At 43.0% G+C, this 10,231-nt stretch overlaps 1 long non-coding RNA gene across 1 annotated transcript; it reads left to right on the forward strand.

The window, feature by feature from the left end:
* The first annotated feature begins 6,668 nt into the window (after nucleotides 1-6,668).
* LOC141022120 (uncharacterized) lies at nucleotides 6,669-8,352 on the forward strand. The gene is made up of 2 exons (XR_012183025.1): nucleotides 6,669-7,294; nucleotides 7,376-8,352. It is a non-coding gene; the product is annotated as an uncharacterized lncRNA (long non-coding RNA).
* Nucleotides 8,353-10,231: the final 1,879 nt, after the last annotated feature.

The raw sequence follows: 10,231 nt of genomic DNA on the forward strand, positions 1-10,231 counted from the left end.
TTGTTCGGAAGAGTATGCTTCAAAATAAATCCATCGACCATTACGAAAAATCTGAAATTTCCTCCAAAAAAAATAGCCAGATTTATCAATCTGTAGCTCCCTCTTTTTTGTCCAAGATTTACCAAGTATCAAGCTACACATATACATATGATACGGAAGAACATCACAGAAAACTGAATTGGTAAATACACAAAATCCAAAAGTCACCGCTACTTGATGTTTTATTGTCACAAATTTTCCCTGCCATCTGCGCTTATATGGGTCTGGATGCTCTATTACTACTAGCTTCAATGCATCAACCAAGGTTTGACTCACCAAATTTATTTCTGAAGAACGATCAAACATTGCAGCACAAGTAGTTGGCCCAAACTTCACTCTTGTGTAGATTTGAAACCATGAAAGGGCTCGTGATGGATCCTTCTCACATTGGGACATCTCACCATCAAAATAATACTCCATCCTCATCGTAGTTTTAGAATCTGTATGAACAAATTAAAGAGAAAATTTGCACCGTAATAAACCCAGTAATCTGATACCAACTGATGAGGCACGACCTCGAGCGTGCCGCTGATTTGGCCCGATCTTTCACGATGCAATAACTTTGTAGATCCACCGATAAAAAATACTCCCAACTATACGAGCAGTACGCGTAACCTGAAGCAGGGGTGACGACGACCAACGGACAATTCCTCGTTTCACGAGAAACCTTCCGCCAAAGTAGATGTTACCAGCGGGCAACCCGTCAAGAACGACGGACCTCGAGCCAAGTGCAACTTTCACGCAGAAAATTCTCACAAAATAAATACCACGGACACTCAAAAAGGACCGCTTAACATTGTCTAACTCTGAAAAATAACCTCCCGTACATTGGCCGTAGCCAGCCCTCTTTATGGGCGTCACATACCTGGTCGAACCGACCCAGGTGCTAGCTAACTTCCATCCGGACTCTATCTCTCTTTTCTTGTTTTAAACTAAACAAAACTTATCTAATTAACTAACCGGCAAGATTGATCACGTAAGAACCTGGACTCAAAGAAAAGACAACGAAACTAGTACTACTGGATAAAAGAAAAACTTGACTCTCACGTTGTCACACAAGAACTTGGAGTGGAATTCTTTCCAACGAAAAACCAACTGCATGGTGGTGTTCTAAACGTCGGCTTGATCGCTTCTTCCTCGGGTTCGATTGTTGATGGAAACTTCACGAAAATAGATCCAATATAAGACACATGTTCACTGACCGCCTGTGTTTGCACGTCTGGTACCTTGGTCATATTCTTCTTCTCCAGAAACAACTTGCATTTTTCTGATACTTGTTGCATCAAATTCCAGCGGCCTAAGTTTCTGCCCTTTTGTGTAGAACATGAAATAGCCTGAAATATTTTTGAATGCGAAACAATAGTTTCGGCACCAGTGATACATCATCCACTCCCTCTTGAAACGAAGCAGTCCTCGGTTTCGTGAGAGCTTCAGGGACCTTTTCTACTTCAAGAAAATCATCCCCCTCCACCTGAAGAGAAACTGTCTTCAGTTTTTTGTTTTTCTTGGGACCCCTCTCCTTTCGCACTGTCAATACCATATCCGAGAGGATTAATTTATCATTCATCGATATAAGTGTCCTTTGTATGCCTTTATGAATAAAAGTGTATGTGTTGGCCCCTCCAGAATGTTGCACACTACGGTCATACTGCCAAGGTCGGCCTACTAGTAAACCGCAAATTTCCAACGGCAAAACATCGCATTCCTCATCGACATACTGTCGAAAATGGTACACGCACTTTATGTGTAATTTTGAGCTTCCCACAATTGTTCAACCACTCTAAATGATATGGTTCACCATATCTCCATGCGGACAAACCAAGCTTCTCCACCAACATCTTGCTAATGCCATTAGTGCAACTGCCTCCATCAATAATTAACTTGCACGCCACACCTTTAATGTCACACTGAGTTTGAAATAAACTCATGCGCTGACCTTTGTCCACTGTCAAGTCATCTTCATCATGTACCCTCTTAAGTTGCATATTCAGCCCATGCGTTGGTACTGCTGGTTTCTCTTTGTTCTTCTCATGTGAAGAAATATTTTTAGTTCCAACAAGACTATCCTCAGCCTTTTTCTTTTCTAGCAAGATCTGCTCTACTTCTTTCTTTGCATTAATTGCAGCATGTGCTCGGTCTCTTCTCTTACGATCTTCCAAATATTGTTCGGAAGAGTATGCTTCAAAATAAATCCATCGACCATTACGAAAAATCTGAAATTTCCTCCAAGAAAAATAGCCAGATTTATCAATCTGTAGCTCCCTCTTTTTTGTCCAAGATTTACCAAGTATCAAGTTACACATATACATATGATATGGTAGAACATCACAGAAAACTGAATTGGTAAATACACAAAATCCAAAAGTCACCTCTACTTGATGTTTTATTGTCACAAATTTTCCCTGCCATCTGCGCTTATATGGGTCTGGATGCTCTATTACTACTAGCTTCAATGCATCAACCAAGGTTTAACTCACCAAATTTATTTCGGAAGAACAATCAAACATTGCAGCACAAGTAGTAGTTGGCCCAACCTTCACTCTTGTGTAGATTTGAAACCATGAAAGGGCTCGTGACGGATCCTTCTCACATTGGGACATCTCACCATCAAAATAATACTCCATCCTCATTGCAGTTTTAGAATCTGTATGAACAAATTAATGAGAAAATTTGCACCGTAATAAACCCAGTAATCTGATACCAACTGATGAGGCACGACCTCGATCGTGCCGCTGATTTGGCCCGATCTTTCACGATGCAATAACTTTGTAGACCCACCGATAAAAAATACTCCCAATTACATGAGCAATACGCGTAACCTGAAGCAGGGGTGACGATGACCAACGGACAATTCCTCGTTTCACGAGGAACCTCCCGCCGAAGTAGACGTAACCAGCGCGCAACCCGTCAAGAACGACGAACCTCGAGCCAAGTGTAACTTTCACGCAGAAAATTCACACAAAATAAATAACACGGACACTCAAAGAGGACCGCTTAACATTGTCTAACTCTGAAAAATAACCTCCCGTACATTGGCCGTAGCCAGCCCTCTTTATGGGCGTCACATACCTGGTCGAACCGACCCAGGTGCTAGCTAACTTCCATCCGGACTCTATCTCTCTTTTCTTGTTTTAAACTAAACAAAGCTTATCTAATTAACTAACCGGCAAGATTGATCACGTAAGAACCTGGACTCAAAGAAAAGACAACGAAACTAGTACTACTGGATAAAAGAAAAACTTGACTCTCACGTTGTCACACAAGAACTTTGAGTGGAATTCTTTCCAACGATGGCGTTCTAAACGTCGGCTTGATCGCTTCTTCCTCGGGTTCGATTACTGATGGAAACTTCATGAAAATAGATCCAATATAAAACACATGTTCACTAACCGCCTGCGTTTGCATGTCTGGTACCTTGGTCATATTCTTCTTCTCCAGAAACAACTTGCATTTTTTTGATACTTGTTGCATCAAATTCTAGTGGCCTAAGTTTCTGCCCTTTTGTGTAGAACATGAAATAGCCTGAAATATTTTTGAACGCGAAACAATAGTTTCGGCACCAGTGATCACATCATCTAGTAGTAGCTTGTATTGGGGAGAAAAAAATTAATATAGATGCCTCAAACTAATTTTTGTTATGGGGCATCTGTATCCGTATGTCATCATTGTACATGCCCTAATACATATATACAACCATTGCATACAACGCGGTTTTACTTTCCTATTTATAGTGAAGTATCATCCATATACCCCTAACTACTCATGCATGGTTTAAAGCTTTGCAAACTTTAATGGGAAATGCTATGATTGATCCCTTCAGTTTTTAAGCTATCAATACTTACAATGCATGCATGATTAGCATGCTATTGATTGCTGCCATTCTGCACACAATAACCATTAGCAATGTGTTCCTTAAGATATCATCCAACAGAGTCTCCTTATTGTAGATCATGTCCCTTCTCTCATTCGCAGCAGGTTGTTCCTCTGCTGCTGTCACCGTCCTGTTCGTAAGGGACATTAGAGCTAGCTGTGCAGGTCGAACCCGGAGCTAGCCTGTGATCTATTCCTTCTCTCCGTCTTTCTCAGCTTCATCGCATGGTTCTTAGAGGCTACATCGACATTCTCCATCTTCTACCAGGGTCGACCCTAGGCCCGGACAAAAGATGCGGCAGCCTAGGGCCTGTCGTATATAAGGGCCTAATACATCTACATAGTTAAATAAATTGGAAAAAAATGATCTGCATAACATAAAATATACATGGACATGGGGCATATGCCCTCCCTGGACGCACATGTTGTATTTATTCATTAGTTCTTTATAGTTGAGTACATGTATCTTATAATAATTATTTGCATCATATAATCACATATAGATGGTGTATTGAGACTTTATTTGCTAGCCAAAATTTCTTTTTTATATATTTATGCCTTTATATTTTAATGGTTTCTCATATAACTAAGTACTTAATCCCCACAAACATATTTCTTTCAACATGCGACTATGTTATTTCAACATGCAGCCATGCATGGGAAAGATCCATCTCAACAAGCAACCATGCTTGCAGAAAAACTTAAATATTTTAATTGTACTAGTACTTATATTCAATAAATATTTTATAACCAATAATCGTATATATTTTTCAGTTTTAGTTCTTATATAATTAATATATATATTTATGTTCACATAATTGTTTTTCATTACATCAAGTGTTTCACATCTATACCCAATAATTAATTGATTTTATTGATAAAGGACGGAAGATTTCTTAGTTCTTCTTCTGTCGCCCCTTTATAACCGTTAATTTTATGTTAACCATGAATATTGATGGCTGAGATTTAAAATATATCTATATGCCTATGATAATATTGAAAGAAGAATGTTATTTTCTATAGATACTCGGAAAATATGTTCGTTCGTGGACAATATTTTGAATTTGGAAGGGTTGACATTAGTGTTTCTTGACTCTCTTTTTGGAAGCAAGGGGAAAAATAATGCCTAAATTCTAAACGGAAGTAGAAGTTGAAGGCCTAATCAATTTAGTAGAGACCTGATTGGTTGAATTTCCGTCCAGTAAAAGTGAAGAATTGTAAATTTCTAAAATGATATATAGAAATATAGCCAATAAAGCAACTGTGACCCCCATAAAAGGAGTAATCACCAACCCGAGGGGACTTTCTCATATTCCGAATTCAAGGGTTTCAACAACTAATATATGAATGTAGTATGCATGTTAGACTGAGAAAACATTCCCCAAAAATAGTTACTCCACTATTTATATGCATCACCCTAAAGAACGGCAAAGAAGTCCAATTAGAAGAGAACTACTTTGTGCATCTTCAGAAACTAGGAACAGCTATTCCACAATAATGAATCTTCGCTACTTCCTCATCCTGTGCTACAATAAACTGAGTGGCGATTTTGGAAATTTACTGGCAACTGGTGTTATACTGTTTTTCCTTCCTCCTAATTCCACCCTCTTCTTTTTGATTTCCTTATCCTTCCTCCATCCTCTTCTCATGAGTCCCTTCCTCCACTCAATCTCTCTCCTATGAAATTCATGATAATCCAAATCCTTACCAAGTGTTCTGAGTGAGGATTCAGAATAGGGGATCACAGGAGGCAGGACGGAATTGAAGTTTGCGGTGGAGGGGAAGTGAAGTTTTTGGTGGCGATGTTGTCCACCGGATGTCCTGTGCCTCCCCGGGAGATGCGGCTTCAGTGCGGCATCATGGGCGACGTTGAGTGGAGCCTTTTTAAACAGCCGACGGTGGATATCCTCCAGCGTTCCAAAGCTAGATGGGGTGTTTGAATCGGATGCTTGTGAGAGATTGGGAGAGACAAGATGTTCAAGAGGAAGAGGGTTGTACTGAGGGCGAATCCTATTTGACGCTGCAGGCGCCCGTTAACGTGTAATTCTGCAAACGGGCGCCTGCAACAACCGGCCGGCCCATATGGCATTTTCTTTTTCTATGTTAATAGAAAAAAAGAAGTTGCGCTGGTTGATAATCGAACCTGCGCCCCTCCTCGTTGATGTACTATGTGTAACCACCGCACCACACAGCACGATCTAGTAACCATCAAGTTCTTCCTTCTTTTATTCCTTCTTTCTCCTTTTTCCTGTTTTACCTTTTCCTTTTTTGTTTTCTGTTTTTTCTCTTCCTGGTTCGATGAATTGTTTCCAAATATGTGAACTTTTCCTTCAATTGGATGAACTTTTTTAACAAGTTTGATGATTTTTTTTCAAAATTCAATGAACTTTTTTCCAAAAATTTGCATTTTTTTTAAATCCATTTTCAAGATAGATGAACTTTTTTTAAATCGATGAACTTTCTCTTCAAATGAAAAAAAACTTTTTTCAAAACCGATATACCTTTTTCAAAAACGATGAACTTCTTCCGAAATTGATGAACTTTTTTGCAAAATTTGTGAACTTTTTTTCAAAATTCGTGAACTTTTTTCTCAAATTAGATGAACTTTTTCCAAAATGTGTGGGATTTTTTTCAAAATCGATGAACATTTTTCCAAAGTTTGTGTACTTTTTCTCAAATTCGTGAACTTTTCTCAAATTGACGAACTTTTTACACTTTGTGCGAATCTTTTCAAATTTATGAACTTTCTTCAAGTTCACTTTTATTTTATTGTGAAATCTTTGTTTAATTATCGTAAAATAATATGCATAACAAACTGGATATATACTACTCCTACATTTTCCTACATGCTAATGTCGTATTAAGAGAAGGTCCAATAGAGTATTTATCCTCGCATGGACAACAAAGAGGCATTGTCCTAGTGGTTATTGCCTAAAAGGTCTTAAGATAAAAACGAAATTCTGGCAGGAACCGAATCCTGTTTCTCGCTATGTGGAACACCTTTTTCTCCTGGGCCGGCCCGCTATGCTCGCCCATAAGTGGCGCCGAAAGCGCCGAACAGGAGCTCCCACGCGGAGAGGACTGGATAAGGTACGGTCTTGTTCGAGCGTTTTCTCCCCCGATTCTACTTTTGCCGCTGCCCTGCTTCATGCCGGCGCCCGCGCCCGGCTCCAACAGCGGCGGTTGGGCCCCTCCGCGGAAGAAGAGGGGCGGTTGGTGGCTGCCTCGTTGAGACGAAGTTCTGCGACGCGGCCGGTGAAACCGAGAGTCTCATGCGACCAAGTGCCGACGGGGATTCCAGCGGGGTGGACTGCCATGGTTGATGTGAAGCGGCGGAGGAGTACACGAGCTTCCGGCGAGCGCGCTGGGAGGGCGAGCAACGGCGGTGCGTCCACCTTCTCCTCATCCTTCACTTCCGGTGCGGATTGGTTGGGGTCGGGGAACATCATCTCGAGGGTGAGCGCAGGAGCTGCGCCATCGATGTTCTCTATCTTCACCTCCAGCTGGAGGTTGATGTCGAAGCCCGACGGTAGCGTAGCGTGTCCACGGCAACCGCAGCCGGCGGCGAGGAGAACGGCAGGCGTGGCCCGTGCCCGTGGAGCGGGCAGTAGTACATCGTCGGAAGTGATGCTGGTGGTGGCGCCGGGAGTTCCTCGTCGCCAAAGTCACGCTCGGGATCGTCGACAAGCCAATCGGCGCTCGGTCCGCCCCAACAGCCACTCCATGGGCGGAACGGTGAACTCCGGCGGTAGTGGCATCAGTTCGTCGGCGTCCGCGCTGACGTTTGAGGCAGAGGCCTCGTCTTCGTACTCTGCGTCGATCGTCTGATCAGGCGCTCAGCGACAATCTCTGGCACGGCAGCAACCTCTTCGGCACCAATTTCTGGCGCGGAAGCGGCCTCCGGAGGTATGACCGTGGCCTGTTCCCGGGGCACAGCGGCCCTGGTACTTGTTCCAGGGGCTCCAGAGTAGTTGCGGCGTTGCACCCAGCGGTTGCCACTTGCCACTGTGGTGGTGTCGGGGCGCCCGGCAGTTGCCGCGGAGGCGGCGGTGGAGGCCAGCACCAGGCCCGTAGCGTCGTCGGGGTACCCAACGCTTGCTGCGGTGGCGGCGGCGGAGGCCGCCGTTCCTGTCCGGGCGACCATGACGTCGATGATCAAATGCCTGGCGACGGTGCGCAGCAATGCCGAAGTTCCGGCGAGCAAAACTCTGGCGGTAATGTCTGGCGACAAACCGAGCGAAGGAAAAAGCAAGTTGCGACAAAGTTGCCATGTTCTCACCTGTCTTCTCCGTTCTCTCCTGTAGCCTATTTGCTCTAGTCAGAACAGTGCTGATAACGTGAATAGAGTAGAGAGAAAGTAAGTGGAATGTGAAATGAGTATATTTATTGATAGAGACTGTTGGCTATTTATACTAGCCGAACCGTCAAGAGTACATGAGCAGTTACAAAGTTTGTGTCGGTCCGGACTGCACGATCTTTTTCAATAAAATCATCGCGCAATAAATCAACAAAACCTAAAGTCATTTCGCGTTCCCCTTCTAACTTACCTGCTATTGTACCGGAGTGGATATGATCTTCCCCAGACATTCGGAATGCTTTAGCTAATGCACGGAAATGCATACCATGATTTTTCTATCCATCAATAACTGCATATAACTGCATGCATTGCACGGTAAATGTGAAGAAGTAGGCCATTGTCGCGGCAATAATGAGCCAAAGTAGTATTTGCGGTGAATCCCCCAGTTAAGTAGTCATGCATTACAATAGGAACCGCTAATTCTCTTGCAAATACAGCTCTCTTAATCATTTCTTCACATGTACCTGCAGTCGCATTCAAGTAATGCCCCTTGATTTCACCGGTATCGGCTTGTGATTTATAAATAGCTTCGGCACAAAAGGCAAAACGATCTCTCCGGCGCATAAATAGTTGTGAGTTTACGTTTTCATCATCTTTTGTAAAATCAAGTCCACCACGTAGACACTCATAACACGCTCTACCATAATTTTTTGCGGATAATCCCAATTTTGGTTTGATAGTACATCCCAATAAAGGACGACCATACTTGTTCAACTTATCTCTTTCAGCTTGGATACCATGAGGCGGGCCTTGGAAAGTTTTTGAATAAGTAGGGGGAATTCGTAGATCCTCCAAACGTAGAGCACGTAGGGATTTGAAACCAAATACGTTACTTACAATGGAAGTAAACATGTTAGTAACGGAACCCTCTTCAAATAGGTCTAATGGATAAGCTACATAACAGATCCATTGGTTGTCTTCCCCAGCAACAGGCTCGATGTGATAGCATCGTCCTTTGTAACTATCAAGACATCAGTCCAAACAGTTATCCATGTACCAGTAGAAGATTCGGCAGCTACTGCAGCCCCTGCTTCTTCGGGCGGAACCCCAGGCTGAGGACTTACTCGGAATGCTGCCAAGATATCAGTATCTTTAGTTTCATACTCTGGGGTGTAGTAAGTCAATTTATAATCTTTAACACCGGCTTGAAATCCAACATCTGCTTTAATTTCTGTTTGTGGTGACATAAGTCTCTCCCTATAACTCTTGAATTAAGAATTCTCACAACAACAGAGTCTACTCGATGTTAATTAGGCGTAAATGAAACTTTAGCAAAAATCTCGTAAAACAAAAAGGATATTCAATTAATATAATATCAACTCATTAAAAAAATGAGGGCATGCTTAGGTTAATGAATATGTTTCATTCATATATAATGCGTACACCCTGTGTATGTTCTATCCTATATTTTAACAGAAGTATAAATGCCCACTTAGCCAAGACATGACGCAAATAAATCCTAACACTTTGCTTGACTTGATCCCTGCTCAGCCGTGGTGGCTAGATGTGAACGCTTCACCAGAGGATGCCAAAGGCAAAGGAATTAGAAGGAAGCTCGAGAAGACATAACCAAGAAGATAAAAACATGTGCTGATATTCACGTACAATCCAAAGTGAAAGAGTGCAGGGTGGATACCAAGGAAGCACCTTGAAGCGGAGACACACCAGAGAAGAGGCACGGCGAGACATCCGGCAGCGGCGGCTTCGGGATAAGAACAGGAGGGGCGAACGTGGGAGGAAGCAGCTCCCCACCATCCCTGCAACCCCGTTCTGTAGCCGCCAACACCGATCTGAGCAGGGGTCGGGCAGTCCACAAGCCACCCAGATCCGGAGGTAGGGACTAGGGAGGCGAGAGAGAGAGGCAAAAGCCGGGAGAATCGCTCCCACAACAACACGGGGTCAGTTGGAATATTGACTGAGAAGGATTTGCCCAGCCCCTCTCCTTCCGGCACGCTCGCCCCACAA

Source organism: Aegilops tauschii, chromosome 5 (genome assembly GCF_002575655.3).
Source record: "Aegilops tauschii subsp. strangulata cultivar AL8/78 chromosome 5, Aet v6.0, whole genome shotgun sequence".
NCBI classification, from domain to species: Eukaryota; Viridiplantae; Streptophyta; class Magnoliopsida; order Poales; family Poaceae; genus Aegilops; species Aegilops tauschii.